The following is a 24,279-nucleotide window of genomic DNA, read 5'->3' as shown; positions in this document are numbered from 1 at the left end:
CACAGGAGTCAGGAGTGGCACACAAGCCCAGAGGCCAATATTTATCTCCCACTGATTGATGTAGTGATTTTTTCAGGTAGATTTTGGAACCCAAATCAAGCTAAAAAAATAATAGGCTTTCTATGGCCCACAATTGGAGAGAGAGAGAGAGATGGCACACCCAGGAGTCAAGACTGGCACACAAGCAGAAAGGGCAATATTAATCTCCCACTGATTTGTTTTTTTTGTTTTTTTCAGGGAGACTTTAGGAAAAAAAAATAATAGAATAAAATGATTTTTTCAGGAAGAATTTAGAAACCAAATAAAATAAAATGATTTTTTCAGGGAGAATTTAGAAAACAAATAAAACAAAAAAAGGCTTTCTATGGCCCACTGAGTGAGAGATGACGCACACAGGAGTCAGGAGTGGCACACAAGCCCAGAGGCCAATATTTATCTCCCACTGATTGATTTATTGATTTTTTCAGGTAGAATTTAGAACCCAAATCAACCAAAAACATAAATAGGCTTTCTATGGCCCACTATTTGTGAGAGAGATGGCACGCTCAGGACTGGCACACAAGCCCAGAGGCCAATATTAATCTCCCACTTTTTTTTTTTGTTCCAGGGAAAATTTATAAACCCAATAAAAAAAAAATAAATAGGCTTTCTATGGCCCACTATCTGAGAGAGAGAGATGGCACGCTTAGGACTGGCACACAAGCCCAAAGGCCAATATTAATCTCCCTTTTTTTTTCAGGGAGAATTTATAAAACCAAAAAAAAATAAATAAATAGGCTTTCTATGGCCCACTATTTGTGAGAGAGATGGCACGCTCAGGACTGGCACACAAGCCCAGAGGCCAATATTAATCTCCCACTTTTTTTTTTTTTGTTCCAGGGAAAATTTATAAACACAATAAAAAAAATAATAAATAGGCTTTCTATGGCCCACTATCTGAGAGAGAGAGATGGCACGCTTAGGACTGGCACACAAGCCCAAAGGCCAATATTAATCTCCCACTGATTGATTTATTGGTTTTTTCAGGTAGAATTTAGAACCCAAATAAAGCAAAAAAAAAAAAAAATGGCTTTCTATGGCCCACTGAGTGAGTGATGATGCACACAGGAGTCAGGAGTGGCACACAAGCCCTGAGGCCAATATTTTTCTCCCACTGATTGATGTAGTGATTTTTTCAGGTAGATTTTAGAACCCAAATCAAGCAAAAAAATAAATAGGCTTTCTATGGCCCACTATTTGTGAGAGAGATGGCACGCTCAGGACTGGCACACAAGCCCAGAGGCCAATATTAATCTCCCACTTTTTTTTTTTTGTTCCAGGGAAAATTTATAAACCCAATAAAAAAAATAATAAATAGGCTTTCTATGGCCCACTATCTGAGAGATAGAGATGGCACGCTTAGGACTGGCACACAAGCCCAAAGGCCAATATTAATCTCCCACTGATTGATTTATTGATTTTTTCAGGTTGAATTTAGAACCCAAATAAAGCAAAAAAAAAAAAAAAGGGCTTTCTATGGCCCACTGAGTGAGTGATGATGCACACAGGAGTCAGGAGTGGCACACAAGCCCTGAGGCCAATATTTTTCTCCCACTGATTGATGTAGTGATTTTTTCAGGTAGATTTTAGAACCCAAATCAAGCAAAAAAATAAATAGGCTTTCTATGGCCCACTGACTGAGAGATGGCACACACAGGAGTCAAGAGTGGCACACAAGCCCTGAGGCCAATATTTTTCTCCCACTGATTGATGTAGTGATTTTTTCAGGTAGATTTTATAACCCAAATCAAGCAAAAAAATAAATAGGCTTTCTATGGCCCACTGAGTGAGAGATGGCACACACAGGGATGGCACTCTAGCAGAAATGTCAATCTTAATCTCCCACAAAAAAAAAAAAAAACAGGGAGTGTCCAACAATTACTATCTCCCTGCAGTAATCTCAGCCAGGTATGGCAGGCAGCAATAAGGAGTGGACTGATGCACAAATTAAATAAAAAGTGTGGACAAACAAAAAAGATAGCTGTGCAGAAAGGAAGGAACAAGAGGATTTGTGCTTTGAAAAAAGCAGTTGGTTTGCACAGCGGCGTACACACAGCAATGCAGCTATCAGGGAGCCTTCTAGGGCAGCCCAATGAGCTACAGCGCTGAGGGGAAAAAAAAAAATGTAGCTTCCACTGTCCCTGCACACCGAAGGTGGTGTTGGGCAGTGGAAATCGCTACAGCACAAGCGGTTTGGTGGTTAATGGACCCTGCCTAACGCTATCCCTGCTTCTGACGAAGCGGCAGCAACCTCTCCCTAAGCTCAGATCAGCAGCAGTAACATGGCGGTCGGCGGGAACGCCTCTTTATAGCCCCTGTGACGCCGCAGACAGCAAGCCAATCACTGCAATGCCCTTCTCTAAGATGGTGGGGACCAGGACCTATGTCATCACGCTGCCCACACTCTGCGTTTACCTTCATTGGCTGAGAAATGGCGCTTTTCGCGTCATTGAAACGCGACTTTGGCGCGAAAGTCGCGTACCGCATGGCCGACCCCGCACAGGGGTCGGATCGGGTTTCATGAAACCCGACTTTGCCAAAAGTCGGCGACTTTTGAAAATGAACGACCCGTTTCGCTCAACCCTACTGGAGATGATAGTGAAGCACATGACACTAATGGTTTTTTTTTCAGTAAGGCTTTGACTCTAAGATAATATCTAATATCATGAAATTTTATTGTATGTGGCTTCAATTGCCATTTAGCTATTAGCATTTAGGATTTCAACAGATGATGGAACTTTTCTGTGTAGGATAATGTAGTAGGTGTAAGCTATAATTAAAGATTTTTGTATTTTTCATTTGCTTCCCAGATATTAGCCAACTTTAAAATGTTCTATCATTTGGATACTGCAGAGTGTATGCAAGTCCTTTATCTAGCCAAATGCTTTTAAAAAATGTTATGAATCCATCAGAGTTCATGCTCCTTTGTCACAGGTGTGTCAATTGCTACAGTCACTCTGCATCTGGCTGCAGAAGGTCTCTGTGTTTGGCATTGCAGACACCCTCTTAATCTTTCTGACTTCTGGATCCAGTGGCAACCTCCCTCCAGCTCTAATTGACACACCTGGACTTGGGTGTTTATGACTCTCAGTCTGCTTCAGGGAGCTGCCAGTAATATTCACATTTTCCCTTGTGAAGGGTTGGAGCTATAGCAATCAGCTTACTTCCTCTCTGGTGCTGTTGGAGGACATTTGGTGTTACCTCTCTGAGTCTACTCAAGCTAAGTTGCTTCCCCCTTGTTTGTCTCCCTTCTTCTCTTTAGTGTACAGTGGGGAATGACCAGTGCACATCCCCTCCCCCTCCCCTTAGCTCTAGAGATATACAGGGCTTAGGTTCCTGCTCAGCGATTGGTGCGGAACCAATATAGGGATGGTGGGGGAGGCAAGGTGGTATTAGATCTGCTTAGGGGTCTCCTCTCCCCCTTTCCCTAGCATTTGGGCTTCCTTCCCCTCGTGTTGCAATTAGTCTTCCCACACTGTGCGTGACATCTTGGTTCTGACAGTGCGAGTGGTGATGCCAGTAAGGTGACGGGGGTTCATCGGCTATGAACTCCAGTGACCTTACTCACGTCAGCGCTAGACACTGCAGGAGCGTTCTCATGATGCTGTTTCAGTGTGTTCCGGCTGGTTTGTTGAGCAGTCCCATCATGCCACAACTCAAAAAATCAACCAGATGTAGCAGAACTGGAGTTCTTCGTGGGACAGCATTACATAGGGTTTATCTGCAGACAAGTGAGGATTACTTCGCGTTTTTATTTTTATTTTGACATTAATAAATGGGTAAAAGAGGGTCAGCAAATTTTTATTTCAAATAAAGGACTTTACTCTGTGTTTCTCTTTATTACATTTGACTAATAGGTGGCTCTCCATTAGTAACCCCTGGGCTTGATGTCAGCTGACTATACAAAGCAGACATCAACCCGAATACTATTACCCCACTTGCCACTGCACCAGAGAAAGTGGGAAGGGAAGAGGCTAAGCGCCAGAACTGGTGTATCTAATGGATGTCATTTTTGGGTTGGGTGAGGGCCGATGTTCTTAGTCTGGGCCCCTTCCTAGGCTAATAATAATTTGCTGTTTATTAAAAATAGGGGGACCCGACATCATGTTTTGGAGGGAGTCACCCTTTGTTAGTGACCAGTAAAAGCTAAGTAGACAGCTGTGAGCTGATATTAATAGCCTGGGAAGCTCCATGTTATTACCCCCTTGACAGGCTATTAAGACCAGCTGTCAGCTGCCTGCCTTCCCTGAGTTGGTTAATAAAAATTAGTAGGATCCCACTCCATTTTTTTTCTTTCTTTTATTTATTTATTTTTTTAAATAAATACAAGTACAGAAAACTACACACGTAAATCACTGATTATATATCTCAATGACAGCTTTCTATCTATCTATCTATCTATCTATCTATCTATCATATATATCCATATCTGTATATAACATTGTGTTATTACTTGGAAAACTAGCTTGAAATGACAGAGAATTAGTGTATGTAAAAGCTGATGGTAATTACACATTGCATACAGTTTGCATACATATGTCATAATGATGCTCCTTGAAATACATGCACTGCACTCTTTTTCAGGAGCAACATCGGACGGATTTTATTTACATTGATGAGTGTGAGCCCTTAAAAGGGAACCTGTCACTCCCAAAATCGAGGATGAGGTAAGCCCACCAGCATCAGGGGCTTATCTTCAGCATTCTGTAATGCTGTAGATAAGCCCCCGATGTATCCTAAAAGATGAGGAAAAGAGGTTATATTATACTCACCTAGGGGCGGTCCAATGGGTGTCGCGGTCCGGTGCGGCACCTCCTATTTTCATCAGATAACGTCCTCTGCAGGTCTTCATGCTGCGGCTCCGGCGCAGGCATACTTTTGTCTGCCCTGTTGAGGGCAGAGCAAAGTACTGCAGTGCGCAAGCGCCGGGCCTCTTTGACCTTTCCCGGCACCTGCGCACTGCAGTACTTTGCTCTGCCCTCAACAGTGCAGACATAGTACGCCCACACCGGAGCCGCAGCGTGAAGACCAGAAGAGGACGTCATCCTATGAAGATGGGAGGCTCCGGACCGTGACGCCCATCGGATCGGACTGCCCGCCCAGGTGGGTATAATCTAACCTCTTTTTCTCATCTTTCAGGATACATCGGGGGCTTATCTACAGCATTACAGAATGCTGTAGATAAGCCCCTGATGCCGGTGGGCTTAGCTCACCGTCGATTTGGGGGTGACAGTTTCCCTCTAAAGCAAAATTACAGCAGGATGGCTTTACTCAGATAAAATACACTGCTCAAAAAAATAAAGGGAACACTTAAACAACAGAATATAGCTCCAAGTAAATCAAACTTCTATGAAATCAAACTGCCCACTTAGGAAGCAACACTGTTTGACAATCAATTTCACATGCTGTTTTGCAAATGGAATAGTCAACAGATGGAAATTATTGGCAATTATCAAGCCACACTCAATAAAAGAGTAGTTCTGCAGGTGGGGACCACAGACCACATTTCAGCACCAATGCTTTCTGACTGATGTTTTGGTCACTTTTGAATGTTGGTTGTGCTTTTACACTCATGGCAGCATGAGACGGACTCTGCAACCCACACAAGTGGCTCAGGTAGTGCAGCTCATCAAGGATGGCACATCAATGTGACCTGTGGCAAGAAGGTTTGCTGTGTCTGTCAGCGTAGTGTCCAGAGGCTGGAGGCGCTACCAGGAGACATTACAGTACACCAGGAAATGTGAAAGAGGCTGTGGGAGGGCAACTGCCCAGCAGCAGAACCGCTACCTCAAAATGACCTCCAGCAGGCCACAAATGTGCATGTGTCTGCACAAACGATTAGAAACTGACTCCATGAGGATGGTCTGAGTGCCTGATATCCACAGAAAGGGGTTATGCTCATAGCCCAACACCATGCAGGACACTTGGCATTTGCCACAGAACACCAGGATTGGCAAATTCGCCACTGGTGCCCTGTGCTCTTCACAGATGAAAGCAGGTTCACACTGAGCACATGTGACAGATGTGACAGAGTCTGGAGACGCCATGGAAAGTGATCTGCTGCCTGCAACATCCTTCAGCATCACCGGTTTGGCAGTGGGTTAGTAATCGTGTGGGGTGGCATTTCTTTGGAGGGCTGCACAGTTCTCCATGTGCTCGCCAGAGGTAGCCTGACTGCCATTAGGCACCGAGATGAGATCCTCAGACCCCTTGTGAGACCATATGCTGCTGCGGTTGGTCCTGGGTTCCTCCTAATGCAGGACAATGCCAGATCTCATGTGGCTGGAGTGTGTCAGCAGTTCCTGCAAGATGAAGGCATATAAACCAATATTCCATATTATTCCATGAATAATGGAAATAATGGAAATAAGAAGAGATCCCACAATAGAAATAAAAATTAACTTTTATTGCCAATTACATAAAAACAGAAGAATAAAAAAGCAATTGTACTGTTAATGGAAACCGAACAGCTGAACTCAAAAATATAGCTATCTATATATATAATTGTCTAAGGGGTACTTCCGTCTGTCTGTCCTCAACTTCCGTAAAGGAAATCCCGCGTCGCTGATTGGTCTCGGCAGCTGCCTGTCATGGCTGCCGCGACCAATCAGCGGCGGGCACAGTCCGATTAGTCCCTCCCCTACTCCCCTGCACTCATTGCCCGGCACCCGCTCCATAATCCCCTCCAGTCACCGCGGCGCTCACACAGGGTTAATGGCAGCGGTAACGGGCCGCAGTGTAACGCACTCCATTACCGCTGCTATTAACCCTGTGTGTCCCCAACTATTTACTATTGATGCTGCCTATGCAGCATAAATAGTAGAAATATGTCATGTTAAAAATTATTTAAAAAAAAACAAAAAACCTGCTATACTTTCCCGCTCCTCGGGATGCTCCGGTGACTAGGGTTGAGCGAAACGGGTCGTTCATTTTCAAAAGTCGCCGACTTTTGGCAAAGTCGGGTTTCATGAAACCCGATCCGACCCCTGTGCGGGGTCGGCCATGCGGTACGCGACTTTCGCGCCAAAGTCGCGTTTCAATGACGCGAAAAGCGCCATTTCTCAGCCAATGAAGGTAAACGCAGAGTGTGGGCAGCGTGATGACATAGGTCCTGGTCCCCACCATCTTAGAGAAGGGCATTGCAGTGATTGGCTTGCTGTCTGCGGCGTCACAGGGGCTATAAAGGGGAGTTCCCGCCGACCGCCATGTTACTGCTGCTGATCTGAGCTTAGGGAGAGGTTGCTGCCGCTTCGTCAGAAGCAGGGATAGCGTTAGGCAGGGTCCATTAACCACCAAACCGCTTGTGCTGTAGCGATTTCCACTGCCCAACACCACCTTCGGTGTGCAGGGACAGTGGAAGCTACATTTTTTTTTTTCCCCCTCAGCGCTGTAGCTCATTGGGCTGCCCTAGAAGGCTCCCTGATAGCTGCATTGCTGTGTGTACGCCGCTGTGCAAACCAACTGCTTTTTTCAAAGCACAAATCCTCTTGTTCCTTCCTTTCTGCACAGCTATCTTTTTGGTTTGTACACACTTTTTATTTAATTTGTGCATCAGTCCACTCCTTATTGCTGCCTGCCATACCTGGCTGAGATTACTGCAGGGAGATAGTAATTGAAGGACACTCCCTGTTTTTTTTTTTTTTTTTTGTGGGAGATTAAGATTGACATTTCTGCTAGAGTGCCATCCCTGTCTGTGTCATCTCTCACTCAGTGGGCCATAGAAAGCCTATTTATTTTTTTGCTTGATTTGGGTTATAAAATCTACCTGAAAAAATCACTACATCAATCAGTGGGAGAAAAATATTGGCCTCAGGGCTTGTGTGCCACTCTTGACTCCTGTGTGCATCATCACTCACTCAGTGGGCCATAGAAAGCCTATTTATTTTTTTGCTTGATTTTGGTTCTAAAATCTACCTGAAAAAATCACTACATCAATCAGTGGGAGAAAAATATTGGCCTCAGGGCTTGTGTGCCACTCCTGACTCCTGTGTGCATCATCACTCACTCAGTGGGCCATAGAAAGCCCATTTTTTTTTTTTTTTTGCTTTATTTGGGTTCTAAATTCTACCTGAAAAAATCAATAAATCAATCAGTGGGAGATTAATATTGGCCTTTGGGCTTGTGTGCCAGTCCTAAGCGTGCCATCTCTCTCTCTCAGATAGTGGGCCATAGAAAGCCTATTTATTTTTTATTTTTTTTATTGGGTTTATAAATTTTCCCTGGAAAAAAAAAAAAAAGTGGGAGATTAATATTGGCCTCTGGGCTTGTGTGCCAGTCCTGAGCGTGCCATCTCTCTCACAAATAGTGGGCCATAGAAAGCCTATTTATTTTTTTTTTTTTGGTTTTATAAATTCTCCCTTAAAAAAAAAGGGAGATTAATATTGGCCTTTGGGCTTGTGTGCCAGTCCTAAGCGTGCCATCTCTCTCTGTCTCTCAGATAGTGGGCCATAGAAAGCCTATTTCTTATTTTTTTTATTGGGTTTATAAATTTTCCCTGGAACAAAAAAAAAAAGTGGGAGATAAATATTGGCCTCTGGGCTTGTGTGCCACTCCTGACTCCTGTGTGCGTCATCTCTCACTCAGTGGGCCATAGAAAGCCTTTTTTTGTTTTATTTGTTTTCTAAATTCTCCCTGAAAAAATCATTTTATTTTATTTGGTTTCTAAATTCTTCCTGAAAAAATCATTTTATTCTATTTTTTTTTTCCTAAAGTCTCCCTGAAAAAAAAACAAAAAAAACAAATCAGTGGGAGATTAATATTGCCCTTTCTGCTTGTGTGCCAGTCTTGACTCCTGGGTGTGCCATCTCTCTCTCTCTCTCCAATTGTGGGCCATAGAAAGCCTATTATTTTTTTAGCTTGATTTGGGTTCCAAAATCTACCTGAAAAAATCACTACATCAATCAGTGGGAGATAAATATTGGCCTCTGGGCTTGTGTGCCACTCCTGACTCCTGTGTGCGTCATCTCTCACTCAGTGGGCCATAGAAAGCCTTTTTTTGTTTTATTTGTTTTCTAAATTCTCCCTGAAAAAATCATTTTATTTTATTTGGTTTCTAAATTCTTCCTGAAAAATCATTTTATTCTATTTTTTTTTCCTAAAGTCTCCCTGAAAAAAAAAAAAAAAAAAAAATCAGTGGGAGATTAATATTGCCCATTCTGCTTGTGTGCCAGTCTTGACTCCTGGGTGTGCCATCTCTCTCTCTCTCTCCAATTGTGGGCCATAGAAAGCCTATTATTTTTTTTAGCTTGATTTGGGTTCCAAAATCTACCTGAAAAAATCACTACATCAATCAGTGGGAGATAAATATTGGCCTCTGGGCTTGTGTGCCACTCCTGACTCCTGTGTGCGTCATCTCTCACTCAGTGGGCCATAGAAAGCCTTTTTTTGTTTTATTTCTTTTCTAAATTCTCCCTCAAAAAATCATTTTATTTTCTTTGGTTTCTAAATTCTTCCTGAAAAAATCATTTTATTCTATTTTTTTTTTCCTAAAGTCTCCCTGAAAAAAAAAAAAAAAAAACAAATCAGTGGGAGATTAATATTGCCCTTTCTGCTTGTGTGCCAGTCTTGACTCCTGGGTGTGCCATCTCTCTCTCTCTCTCCAATTGTGGGCCATAGAAAGCCTATTATTTTTTTAGCTTGATTTGGGTTCCAAAATCTACCTGAAAAAATCACTACATCAATCAGTGGGAGATAAATATTGGCCTCTGGGCTTGTGTGCCACTCCTGACTCCTGTGTGCGTCATCTCTCACTCAGTGGGCCATAGAAAGCCTTTTTTTGTTTTATTTGTTTTCTAAATTCTCCCTGAAAAAATCATTTTATTTTATTTGGTTTCTAAATTCTTCCTGAAAAAATCATTTTATTCTATTTTTTTTTTCCTAAAGTCTCCCTGAAAAAAAAACAAAAAAAAAACAAATCAGTGGGAGATTAATATTGCCCTTTCTGCTTGTGTGCCAGTCTTGACTCCTGGGTGTGCCATCTCTCTCTCTCTCTCTCCAATTGTGGGCCATAGAAAGCCTATTATTTTTTTTAGCTTGATTTGGGTTTCAAAATCTACCTGAAAAAATCACTACATCAATCAGTGGGAGATAAATATTGGCCTCTGGGCTTGTGTGCCACTCCTGACTCCTGTGTGCGTCATCTCTCACTCAGTGGGCCATAGAAAGCCTTTTTTTGTTTTATTTGTTTTCTAAATTCTCCCTGAAAAAATCATTTTATTTTCTTTGGTTTCTAAATTCTTCCTGAAAAAATCATTTTATTCTATTATTTTTTTTCCTAAAGTCTCCCTGAAAAAAAAAAAAAAAATCAAATCAGTGGGAGATTAATATTTACATTTGTGCTTCAGTGACAGTCCTGCGTGTGTGGCATCTCTCTCATTTGTTGCCACCAACAACAGAGTGTGTAACATTGTGCCTGATTTTCGTTGTGGTCTCACTCACCTGTAAAGGGGTAGCTAAATCATACTGAAGTTATAGCTCACCGTGTAATTTGTGTGACAGCAACAAATACCGTTAGTTTGTTTACGTTTTTAAAACAATGAGGAAGTATGGTGGAAGAGGTCGTGGCCGGGGGCGTTCATTGTCAGCTGGTAATGAGGGTAGTGGTAGTGGTGGAGCATCAGCTGGTCGTGGGAAAAAAAATATTGCACCTAAGTCTGGAGCTGTGGAGCCAGGTTCGTCGTCTGGCTACACAAGGCCTCGAACGCTCCCTTTTCTGGGAGTAGGAAAACCGCTTTTAAAGCCGGAGCAGCAAGAGCAAGTTTTGGCTTATCTTGCTGACTCAGCCTCTAGCTCTTTTGCCTCCTCTCGTGAAACTGGTAAATGTCAAAGCAGCGCGTCGTTAGTGGATGTTCACGGTCAGGGACAAGTCGCTTCCTTGTCCTCTTCAGCAAAAACAACAACAGAGAAGAATGCAGCAGGCGACACAACGGGTTACTCCATGGAGCTCTTTACACATACCGTCCCTGGCTTAGAAAGTGAAGCAGTTAACAGTCCATGCCCATTACAAGTTGAATCTGACATGGAGTGCACTGATGCACAGCCACAGCCAGACTACTATGCTGGTCCTTTGACTCAGACCACAACATTGCCCTCGCAGGGTGCTGATCAAGAATCAGACCCTGATGAGACTATGTTGCCCCATCACGAACGCTATACCACCGACCGACACGGTGACACAGACGAAGTTGCACACGAGCTACAAGAAGAGGTAATAGATGACCCAATTCTTGACCCCGATTGGCAGCCATTGGGGGAACAGGGTGCAGGCGGCAGCAGTTCTGAAGCGGAGGAGGAGGGGCCGCAGCAGGCATCAACATCGCAACAGGTTCCATCTGCCGGGCCCGTATCTTGCCCAAAACGCGTGGCAAAGCTAAAACCTGTTGGAGGACAGCGTGGCCATCCGGTTAAAGCTCAGTCTGCAATGCCTGAAAAGGTATCCGATGCTAGAAAGAGTGCAGTCTGGCATTTTTTTAAACAACATCCAATTGATCAGCGCAAAGTCATCTGTCAAAAATGTTCAACTACCTTAAGCAGAGGACAGAATCTGAAAAGTCTCAATACAAGTTGCATGCATAGACATTTAACCAGCATGCATTTGCAAGCCTGGACTAACTACCAAACGTCCCTTAAGGTTGTAGCACCCTCGGCCAATGAAGCTAGTCAGCAACGCAACATCCCTTCCGGCAGTGTAGGGCCACCATTTTCCGCACCACCTGCAGTATCTGTGCAGGTTTCTTTGCCAGGCCAAAGCAGTCAGGGTCAGGGAATCACCAGTTTCGTAGTAGGAAACACTGCATCTAGGGCACCGGTGGCAACAATACCATCTCCCACCGTCTCTCAGTCTGCCATGTCCACCGGCACCCCCGCTAGTTCCACGATCTCCAGCTCTCCAGTCCAGCTCACCCTACATGAGACTATGGTTAGAAAAAGGAAGTACTTAGCCTTGCATCCGCGTACACAGGGTTTGAACGCACACATAGCTAGACTAATCTCGTTAGAGATGATGCCCTACCGGTTAGTTGAAAGCGAAGCTTTCAAAGCCCTGATGGACTACACTGTACCACGCTACGAGCTACCCAGTCGACACTTTTTTTCCAGAAAAGCCATCCCAGCCCTCCACCAGCATGTTAAAGAGCGCATCGTCCATGCACTCAGGCAATCTGTGAGCACAAAGGTGCACCTGACAACAGATGCATGGACCAGTAGGCATGGCCAGGGACGTTACGTGTCCATCACGGCACACTGGGTAAATGTGGTGGATGCAGGGTCCACAGGGGACAGCAAGTTTGGGACAGTTCTGCCTAGCCCACGGTCTAGGAAACAATTGGCTGTAGCCGTTCGCAACCCCTCCTCCTCCTCTTCGTCCTCCTGCAGAAGCGAGAGCTCGTCCACAGACCGCAGTCGCACAACCACTCCATCCGCAGCTGCCACTGTTGCACACCAGGTCTCCCATTATGGGGCAGCTACTGGCAAACGTCAGCAGGCTGTATTGGCTATGAAGTGTTTGGGCGACAACAGACACACCGCGGAAGTTCTGTCCGAGTTCTTGCAGAAAGAAACGCAGTCGTGGCTGGGCACTGTAGATCTTGAGGCAGGCAAGGTAGTGAGTGATAACGGAAGGAATTTCATGGCTGCCATCTCCCTTTCCCAACTGAAACACATTCCTTGCCTGGCTCACACCTTAAACCTGGTGGTGCAGTGCTTCCTTAAAAGTTATCCGAGGTTATCCGACCTGCTCCTCAAAGTGCGTGGACTTTGCTCACATATCCGCCGTTCGCCCGTACACTCCAGCCGTATGCAGACCTATCAGCGTTCTTTGAACCTTCCCCAGCATTGCCTAATCATAGACGTTGCAACAAGGTGGAACTCAACACTGCACATGCTTCAGAGACTGTGTGAACAGAGGCGGGCTGTTATGTTTTTGTGGGAGGATACACATTTACGGGCAGGCAGTAGGATGGCAGACATGGAGTTGTCAGGTGTGCAGTGGTCGAAGATTCAAGACATGTGTCAAGTCCTTCAGTGTTTTGAGGAATGCACACGGCTGGTTAGTGCAGACAACGCCATAATAAGCATGAGCATCCCCCTAATGCGTCTGCTGATGCAAAGTTTGACGCACATAAAGGATCAGGCGTCTGCAGCTGAGGAAGAGGAAAGCCTTGATGACAGTCAGCCATTGTCTGGCCAGGGCAGTGTACAGGACGAGGTAGCGGGCGAAGAGGAGGAGGAGGACGAGGAGGATGATGGGGATGATTATATTTTTAATGAGGAAGCTTTTCCGGGGCCACTGGAAATTGGTGGCGCGGCAAGGCCGGGTTCTGGTTTTTTGAGGGACACAAGTGACGTGGATTTGCCTGAAACTGCCCCTCAACCAAGCACAACCGCAGATTTGAGAACTGGAACTTTGGCCCACATGGCGGATTATGCCTTACGTATCCTCAAAAGGGACACACGCATAACTAAAATGATGAATGATGACGATTACTGGTTGGCCTGCCTCCTTGATCCTCGCTATAAAGGCAAATTGCAAAATATAATGCCACATGAGAACTTGGAACTAATATTAGCAACCAAACAATCAACTCTTGTTGACCGTTTGCTTCTGGCATTCCCTGCACACAGCGCCCGTGATCGTTCTCACACGAGCTGCAGGGGCCAGCAGACCAGAGGAGTTAGAGGGGCAGAAATCAGAAGTGGCGTTGGTCAGAGGGGTTTTCTGACCAGGTTGTGGAGTGATTTTGCTATGACCGCAGACAGGACAGGTACTGCAGCATCAATTCAAAGTGACAGGAGACAACATTTGTCCAGTATGGTTACAAACTATTTTTCATCCCTTATCGATGTTCTCCCTCAACCGTCATTCCCATTTGATTACTGGGCATCAAAATTAGACACCTGGCCAGAATTGGCAGAATATGCATTGCAGGAGCTTGCTTGCCCGGCAGCTAGTGTCCTATCAGAAAGAGTATTCAGTGCTGCAGGTTCAATACTAACAGAAAAAAGGACTCGTCTGGCTACCCAAAATGTAGATGATCTAACCTTCATTAAAATGAACCACAACTGGATTTCGAAATCTTTTGCCCCACCTTGCCCGGCTGACACCTAGCTTTCCTATGAAAAGGTCTTGCCTGTGGACTATTCTGAATGCCTTTTCCAATCTCGTAATTTTCTGCACCTGATTGTCCAGCATACGACATGTTTACACCTCACTAAATGGCCAAACTCCCCACACGGGGCCGTGGTATCGACACTTGGCGACAGCACCCATGAGAGTGCAGTTTGTGTGAAGAGGTGGGTGAGCCCGCTTTTGGTCGACGGCACTGCCACTGGGTCCCTCCTAGTACAATAAAGTGTCTCTGGCGGTGGTGGTGCGCACCCAACGTCAGACACACCGTTGTAATATGAGGGGCCCTGGGCCTGTACCGCCGGCCACAAGACAGTTTCCCCCCACCCCAGCTCAAACAGTGCTCTACCACTTGCAAAATTATCTCACAGCTCCACCAATGTTTAGTCTATGCGCTGACATCCTTCAATGCCTGCCACTGACAATACCATTGTATTGACATTTTTGTTATGTTAGGCCTTCGATGCCTGTCTGTGGTCACTCCTTCCACTAGGCCTCCACTGACCACACCACTGCTGCCCGTGTACCCCTGTAACCAATTTAAAATTGCCTACAGCCATGTGTTATTATTTTAGGCCTTCGATGCCTGTCTGCGGTGACTCCTTCCACTAGGCCTCCACTGACCACACCACTGCTGCCCGTGTACCCCTGGAACCAATTTAAAATTGCCTACAGCCATGTGTTATTATTTTAGGCTTTCGATGCCTGTCTGCGGTGACTCCTTCCTCTAGGCCTCCACTGACCACACCACTGCTGCCCGTGTACCCCTGGAACCAATTTAAAATTGCCTACAGCCATGTGTTATTATTTTAGGCCTTCGATGCCTGTCTGCGGTCACTCCTTCCACTAGGCCTCCACTGACCACACCACTGCTGCCCGTGTACCCCTGTAACCAATTTAAAATTGCCTACAGCCATGTGTTATTATTTTAGGCCTTCGATGCCTGTCTGCGGTCACTCCTTCCACTAGGCCTCCACTGACCACACCACTGCTGCCCGTGTACCCCTGGAACCAACATCAGAAAATATAAAAATAAGTATTTTGCTTATAAAAAAGAAAATACTGGAGAGATATCAAATGCAGACATTTTAACATTAAAAACAAACACATACAACAAAAATCTGGTACAGTACTAAAAATGGCCACCAGCTACAATAACTTTCTCCTGCAAGTAGTTAACTGAAAGGTTTTTTCAATTTTAAACACAGATATGGCATCCACCGAGTGTTGTCCTGTCGCGTCTTCTTTATATTATTGCCAAGAAGATGCAAAACAATGAAAATAATAAAATCATTATTTACCAAAAAAATAGAGTAAGTCAAAACCACATTGCAAATAAACATTCATTACAAATAAAGAAGCAGGGCGCGTCCGAGGGTGAGTATATACCTAATAAGAATATAATCACCCTCGGACGCGCCCTGCTTCTTTCCGACAGCCTTCCTTCCTAAGAATCAGCCCTTCCGTGGTGTAGAGAGAGGGTTTGTTACACTCCAAGGTGTTCCCCAGGTTGCCTTTCCTGAGCTTCGATCTTCCGGCTCCCGTTTAGTAGTTGTTGGAAACTACGCTGCATTGGGCCTACAAATTGGGTATGGGGTGTAGAGAGATGGTGTGTTCCACTCCAAGGTGTTCCCCAGGTTGCCTTTCCTGAGCTTCGATCTTCCGGCTCTCGTTTAGTAGTTGTTGGAAACTACGCTGCATTAGGCCTACAAATTGGGTATGGGGTGTAGAGAGATGGTGTGTTCCACTGTAGAGAGATGGTGTGTTCCACTCCAAGGTGTTCCCCAGGTTTCCTCTCCATTGCTTCGATCTTCCGGCTCTCGTTTAGTAGTTGTTGGAAACTACGCTGCATTAGGCCTACAAATTGGGTATGGGGTGTAGAGAGATGGTGTGTTACACTCCAAGGTGTTCCCCAGGTTTCCTCTCCATTGCTTCGATCTTCCGGCTCTCGTTTAGTAGTTGTTGGAAACTACGCTGCATTAGGCCTACAAATTGGGTATGGGGTGTAGAGAGATGGTGTGTTACACTCCAAGGTGTTCCCCAGGTTTCCTCTCCATTGCTTCGATCTTCCGGCTCTCGTTTAGTAGTTGTTGGAAACTACGCTGCATTGGGCCTACAAATTGGGTATGGGGTGTATAGAGATGGTGTGTTCCACTCCAAGGTGTTCTCCAGGTTGCCTTTCCTGAGCTTCGATCTTCCGGCTCTCGTTTAGTAGTTGTTGGAAACTACGCTGCATTAGGCCTACAAATTGGGTATGGGGTGTAGAGAGATGGTGTGTTACACTCCAAGGTGTTCCCCAGGTTTCCTCTCCATTGCTTCGATCTTCCGGCTCTCGTTTAGTAGTTGTTGGAAACTACGCTGCATTAGGCCTACAAATTGGGTATGGGGTGTAGAGAGATGGTGTGTTCCACTCCAAGGTGTTCCCCAGGTTTCCTCGCCAATGCTTCGATCATCATGCTCTCGTTTAGTAGTTGTTGGAAACTACGCTGCATTAGGCCTACAAATTGGGTATGGGGTGTAGAGAGATGGTGTGTTCCACTCCAAGGTGTTCTCCAGGTTGCCTTTCCTGAACTTCTATCTTCAGGCTCTCATTAAATTGTGGTTAAACGGAACAACTGCATTTGGCGTACTAGCTGGTTTGGGGCCTACTATCGATGTCTGCCGCTCCTTGCTGTTCTCCTGGTTTCCTGTCCTGAAATTCCGTTTTCAGGCGCTCGTTAAGTAGTTGTTAATGTTAGACTGCATTTGGCCTACTAGTTGGGTTGGGGCCTACTATCGGTGTCTGCCACTCCTTGCTGTTCTCCTCCACTGAACAAAGCTGTGCCGCCTGTTTACTACTGTTGCCAATTTTGAACTGCATTTCGACTACTTACTGATTTGGGCCTACTCTCTGTGTCAGCCTCTCATTCCAGTTGTCCTCCACTGCAATGCCCCCTGATTAGTCCTGTGTTACCAATTTTGAACTGCATTTAGCCCACTTTATTCTTTGGGCCTATATCTGTGTTTCCTCCTCATCCTGCCCATTGCCCAGCCAGTGATAGATGAGTCTGCTGGTACATTGACCCATAACGCAACATTTCCCGTGCACGCTACACTGCAAGATTGTGACCCTGCTGAAAGTCAGGTCCCCCTTCCCGCATACCATACCACCTTTCACGGGGACAAACAGGAAGGTGCAGATGAAAGTGCAGGTTCCTTCATCAGGTGGGGGGAGGAATACTAGTTGGCGACGTCACTGGCACAGGGCCTCTCATGGTACGCAAAAGTGTTGCTGCCGGTGGGAGGCGCCCCCGCCGTGCAAACACACCGCTGTACTTTGAGGGGCCCTGTGCCAGTGCCAATGCCAACGAGTGGGCCCCCCCTGCTTGCTCAGGTTCACAGCACTTGCAAAGTTGAAATACTTACCTCTCCCTGCTCCACTGCCGTGACGTGGTCCAGATTTCCTGGGCCCACTAATTACTTGAACCAGCCCTACCCACCACAACTTTAGCCAAATGACCCCCAATTTCAAATGCCTTCCAATTATTATAAGGTAAATTACGCTTGACAAGCTTCATTAAGAAGAATGGATGGTTTTAACATTAAAATGGGCACTCTAGGTGTTTTCCTGGCCCCCACTCACTGCCGACTATGCTGCCCCATTGACTTGCATTGGGTTTCGTGTTTCGGTCGATCCCGACTTTACGTCATAATCGGCCGATTTCACTCGACCCGACTTTTGAGATAGTCGGGTTTCGCGAAACCCGGCTCGACTCTAAAAAGGTCAAGGTCGCTCAACTCTACCGGTGACCGCTCCATTGCAAGCGGCAGCTTCCGGTCCCAGGGCTGGTATGCGACAAGGACCTGCCATGACGTCACAGTCATGTGACCGCGACGTCCTCACAAGTCCTGCTCATACTAGCCCTGGGACCGGAAGCTGCCGCTTGCAATGGAGCGGTCACCGGAGGGTCCCGAGGAGCGGCGGATGGTGAGTAAAGCAGGACTTCAACGGGCCTTCGGAAGGTGAGTATACTTTTTTTTGTATTTTAAGTCTCTATACTACGTGGCTCTGTGCTGTATACTCCGTCGCTGTGCAATATACTATGTGGCTGGGCAATATACTACGTGACTGGGCAATATACTATGTGGCTGGACAATATATTCCGTTGCTGTGCAATATACTACGTGGCCTGGCAATATACTACGTGGCTGGGCAATATACTATGTGGCTGGGCAATATAGTACGTGGCTGGGCAATATAGTACGTGGCTGGGCAATATAGTACGTGACTGGGCAATATAGTACGTGACTGGGCAATATACTACGTGGCTGGGCAATATAGTATGTGGCTGGGCAATATAGTGCGTGGCTGGGCAATATACTACGTGACTGGTTAATATACTATGTCGCTGGGCAATATACTACGTGGGCTGTGCAATATACTACGTGGCTGGGCAATATACTACGTCGCTGGGCAATATACTACGTGGCTGGGCAATATACTATATGACTGGGCAATATACTACGTCGCTGGGCAATATAGTACATGGGCTGTTCAATATACTACGTGGACATGCATATTCTAGAATACCCAATGCGTTAGAATCGGGCCACCATCTAGTATAATATAAATAGATAAATTACCAAAATTTCATATATCAGTTAAACGGCTGACATGAGATACGCACATCTATGGTGTGAAAACACGGGGATATATTAAGAAAAAATGCATCCAGATTCATCAGAATACCAGTCTATATGGCCTCCAGTAATGCCATCTAAGGCTAATAATGTAGGTAATATTCTTATTTCACAATGAGAAAGAAGCCGTGCTAAGTATAATACCACTGGATGAACTAGTCAAATCTAAATCCCCATATCTTAAGGAATAATCCCAGAGACATTAAAGAAGACATGCACATGAATTATCCATGCAGAAAATGCTACGTGCTCACCAAATACCGCACACGTGTACCCGTTCGGCGTCCACTCACCCCGATGTACGTTTCGCCGCCAGCTTCTTCCGTGGGCGTGCCTGGTTTTTGATGTGGGACTTTTTGTGTGGTTTACAAGATGAAGGCATTGCAGCTATGGACTGGCCCACCCATTACCCAGACCTGAATCCGATTGAACACATCTGGGATATCATGTCTTGCACCATCCACCAATCCGACTTTGCACCACAGACAGTCCAGGAGTTGGCAGATGCTTTAGTCCAGGTCTAGGAGGAGATCCCTCAGGAGACCATCCACCTCCTCATCAGGAGCATGCCCGGGCATTGAAGGGAGATCATACGTGGAGGCCACACACACTACTGAGCATCATTCCATTGTCTTGCGGCATTTCCACTGAAGTTGGATCAGCCTGTAACTGCATTTTCCACTTTGATTTTCAGCATCATTCCAACTCCAGACTTCCGTGGGATATTAGTTGTGATTTACGTTGATTATTTTTAGGTTTTCTTGTTTTCAACACATTCCACTATGTAGTGAATAAAAATTTTACAATGGGGACATTTAATTCAGTGATATCTAGGATGTGGGATTTTAGTGTTCCCTTTATTTTTTTGAGCAGTGTATATTACATTATTGTTTATTTTTATGTGTACTATTTATTTATTAAATAAAAAATAAAATAATGGATGCTCTCTAAGTTTCAGGCTGCAAACTTTGTTACTTTTATGCCTTTTTATGTGCTCCTGATGTGATATTTGCTGTCTGGTCCAAGTTTCAGATTTTTGTGCTGTGAGACACTCATTCCCAGTAATATTGGCTGGATGTGAGACAAGTGTGCTATTACTTATCTTAATATAACCACTAACTTATGTTAAAAAGTGTTCATAGCTCTTAAATGGAAGTTGTCACTTCAGAAAAGCTATTTACCTACAGATATGTTTATTTATATATAATTCAGAATATTTAAATTTTAAAACCAATAAAAAGGGGAGACAGAAATCCCTCACACTTCAAATGCAATAGATATAATACATCATCATAAATTATACAGGTAAAGTACAATCACAAGTTTATGTTGTCAAACAAATAATTGTATATTTTTCTGTAAGGTATATAAGAAAATAAAAAAAAATGTAAACAATTGCTTTATCACTCCTACAATCAAATAGGACTAAAATTAGTCCAGTTCACAGTAAAAAGATATGCTGCGAACATAGTGTCCGTAAAGTGGTATTTATACCCATGAGTAGGGTTGAGCGACCTTTACTTTTATAGGATCGGGTCGGGTTTCACGAAACCCGACTTTTTCAAAAGTCGGGTCGAGTGAAATCGGCCGATCCTATAAAAAAGTCGGGGTCGGGGTCGGCCGAAACCCGAAACCAAATGCAGTGCATTGGGTTTCCATGGTTCCCAGGGTCTGAAGGAGAGGAAACTCTCCTTCAGGCCCTGCGATCCATATTTTAGTGTAAAATAAAGAATTAAAATAAAAATATCGCAATACTTACCCTCTGACGCGCCCTGGTACTAACCGGGAACCTTCCTTTCTTCGAATCAGCGCTTTCAGGACCTTCGGTGATGTCGCGATGATGTCGCGGCTTGTGATTGGTCGCGCGACCGCCCATGGGACCACCGCCAACCAATCAGAAGCCGTGACGTCACCGCGACGTCACCGAAGGTCCTGGAAGCACTGATTCTTAGGAAGGAAGGCTGTCGGAAAGAAGCAGGGCGCGTCCAAGGGTGAGTATATTCCTATTAGGTATATACTCACCCTCGGACGCGCCCTGCTTCTTTCCAGCAGCCTTCCTTCCTAAGAATCAGCGCTTCCAGGACCTTCGGTGACGTCGCGGTGACGTCACGGCTTCTGATTGGTCGCGCGGCGGTCACATGGGCGGTCGTGCGACCAATCACAAGCCGCGACGTCACCGCAAGGTCTTGGAAGCGCTGATTCGAAGGAGGAAGGTTCCCGGTTAGTACCAGGGCGCGTCAGAGGGTAAGTATTGCGATATTTTTTATTTTAATTCTTTATTTTACACTGAAATCTGAATTCCGATACCAATTCCCAATATCTTAAACATATCGGGAATCGGTATCGGAATTCCGATTCCAGATTCAGAAGATCGCCGACTTCATGGCCGACCCCACACTGGGGTCGGGTCGGGTTTCATGAATCTTACCGACCCGTTTCGCTCAACCCTACCCATGAGTATTATAAAGTGCAAGTGCGTGTAATTGAAAAATTACAACCAACATTTGGACAGATATACTGTATATACATCGAATGGGTATGCCAATACCAAGCATAAAGAGTGAGTAAATCATTCACTAGGAATATAAGTTATACACCCTATTTAGATAATTTGGATGAAGACATGTATGCAAAGAATGAGAATGCCAGTGCCAAAACATAATTAGTAAATAGTCAATCACTAGTAATGATGGTAGAATAGTGGTCAATAGGGTTGAGCGACCTTTACTTTTATAGAATCGGGTCGGGTTTCACGAAACCTGACTTTTTCAAAAGTCGGGTCGAGTGAAATCGGCCGATCCTATAAAAAAGTCGGGGTCGGGGTCGGGGTCGGCCGAAACTCGAAACCCAATGCAGTGCATTGGGTTTCCATGGTTCCCAGGGTCTGAAGGAGAGGAAACTCTCCTTCAGGCCCTGCGATCCATATTTTAGTGTAAAATAAAGAATTAAAATAAAAAATATCGCAATACTTACCCTCTGACGCGCCCTGGTACTAACCGGGAACCTTCCTTTCTTCGAATCAGCGCTTTCAGGACCTTCGGTGATGTCGCGGTGACGTCGCGGCTTGTGATTGGTCGCGCGACCGCCCATGTGACCGCCGCGCGACCAATCAGAAGCCGTGACGTCACCGCGACGTCACCGAAGGTCCTGGAAGCGCTGATTCTTAGGAAGGAAGGCTGTCGGAAAGAAGCAGGGCGCGTCCGAGGGTGAGTATATTCCTATTAGGAATTATGAATTCCTATTAGGTATATACTCACCCTCGGACGCGCCCTGCTTCTTTCCGGCAGCCTTCCTACCTAAGAATCAGCGCTTCCAGGACCTTCGGTGACGTCGCGGTGACGTCACGGCTTCTGATTGGTCGCGCGGCGGTCACATGGGCGGTCGTGCGACCAATCACAAGCCGCGACGTCACCGCGACGTCACCGCAAGGTCTTGGAAGCGCTGATTCGAAGGAGGAAGGTTCCCAGTTAGTACCAGGGCGCGTCAGAGGGTAAGTATTGCGATATTTTTAATTTTAATTCTTTATTTTACACTTAAATCTGAATTCCGATACCAATTCCCGATATCTTAAACATATCGGGAATCGGTATCGGAATTCCGATTCCAGATTCAGAAGATCGCCGACTTCATGGCCGACCCCACACTGGGGTCGGGTCAGGTTTCATGAAACCCGACCTTGCCAAAAGTCGGCGACTTCTGAATCTTACCGACCCGTTTCGCTCAACCCTAGTGGTCAATGTATATAACCATGCATGATAATTAAAAAGGTAGATAATAACCTGTAATGCAGTCTGGAGGTTAATAACAGGAATGGGTCAGACCCGTAGAAGCGCTATACCAGCGCGAAACGGCCGTCGTCAGAGCCTGCACACTCCTATCTTCACACCCCCCCGAGCCATGAAGGTTTTATTATGTGACTGAATAAAGGACAAAACATTTTAAGGATCGGTGAGTGCTGCCTTCTCTTCTTTGTCATATGGACTACATTTCAATGTTTTTTCAGAGGAGCACCTGAGATCCGGAGGCTAAGCTTCCATGAGCACACTATGTGTTAGGTGCTTTGATCCAGTGTAGTCGGCGGTGCTGTCTACTATTTATCTTTTGACAGATTTTTGCTGATGTTGCCCAAATGAAAGACACTGATTCGAGATATAAAGTAAAAAAATATGAAATATGTAAAAAAAATTACACATGAGAAATATTTGATTAAAGTTTTTAAAGTCAGATATCAGGGATAATAATAAATTCTGAAGAACAAATAGCACATAATATATTTGTTTCATGCAAAATACAAGTCTATCGTGCAACCAAGAGAACAATAGTTGTGTAAGTTTACATTGCTAGGGAGAAATGTTGTCTTTTTGGATGCTCTAGAATAGTTATGATCAGGGTTGTCACACTGTAAACACCAGAAGTGGGCTGCCATCATGTTTGTTTTCCATCTGCCTTGATATCCCGTGCATCTCCCAAACTCTGGAACTTTCTACCCCAACATATCAGACTTTCGCCTACCGTGGAAACCTTCAAAGAGAACCTAAAAACCTACCTCTTCTGACAAGCCTACAACCTGCAGTGACCACTGATAGACCAAACCGCTGCACAAACAGCTCTACCCTCGCCTACTGTATTCTCACCCATCCTTGTAGATTGTGAGCCCTCGTGGGCAGGGTCCGCTCTCCTACTGTACCAGCCGTGACTTGTATTGTTCAAGATTATTGTACTTGTTTTTTATTATGTATACCCCTTCTCACATGTAAAGCGCTATGGAATGAATGGCGCTATAATAATAAATAATAACAATAATATCTATGTTCCTTGGTCGTGAAGGATGTCTTGGTGAAAGTGTTCACGTTATTCTTCACTCATAACACCAAAATTGAAGGGGATTGTAGTTCAGGTGGCTATGAAGGAAATGCAATTTGACACTCATGCTTGATCCCAGTCTTTGAAAAACAATCAACATATTTTTAGCTAAAATGTTATCATTTTTGGCCCTAAAGTTGCCAAGAAAGTCTGCGATCACGTCAGAAAAGCAAACCAAGCATCCTTTTCTATGGTTTTCATGGTATTAAAGAATTTTATGTCTTTCATTAGAAGCCAAATTTTCAGGTCATCAAATGTGACAGCTTTCAACTTCTCGTGTGAAAGAACAGGAAATTTGGTACAGATGTACTTGAAACACCATATCTTGATCCAAAGTCCTGATGAACTGCTTCACGAGTCTCAATTTTATATGCAGTGAAGGGAGCAACACTTTCTGATATTCTTTTCACTGATCGTAAATTTCTCTCTAGCTGGCCATTCTTGTCTTGTATAATGTTGTGCCCTTTAATCAGTTACCCCAAAGGCACAAGAAGCAAGGTAATTTTGTTTATCCGCTTTGCTGTCCTAAAATAACACTAGGCAACAAAATTTCAAAAGTTGTCTGGTTCAGAAAT

The sequence above is a fragment of the Ranitomeya imitator genome, chromosome 5 (assembly GCF_032444005.1).
Source record: "Ranitomeya imitator isolate aRanImi1 chromosome 5, aRanImi1.pri, whole genome shotgun sequence".
NCBI classification, from domain to species: Eukaryota; Metazoa; Chordata; class Amphibia; order Anura; family Dendrobatidae; genus Ranitomeya; species Ranitomeya imitator.
Note: the sequence above shows the minus strand (reverse complement) of the source record.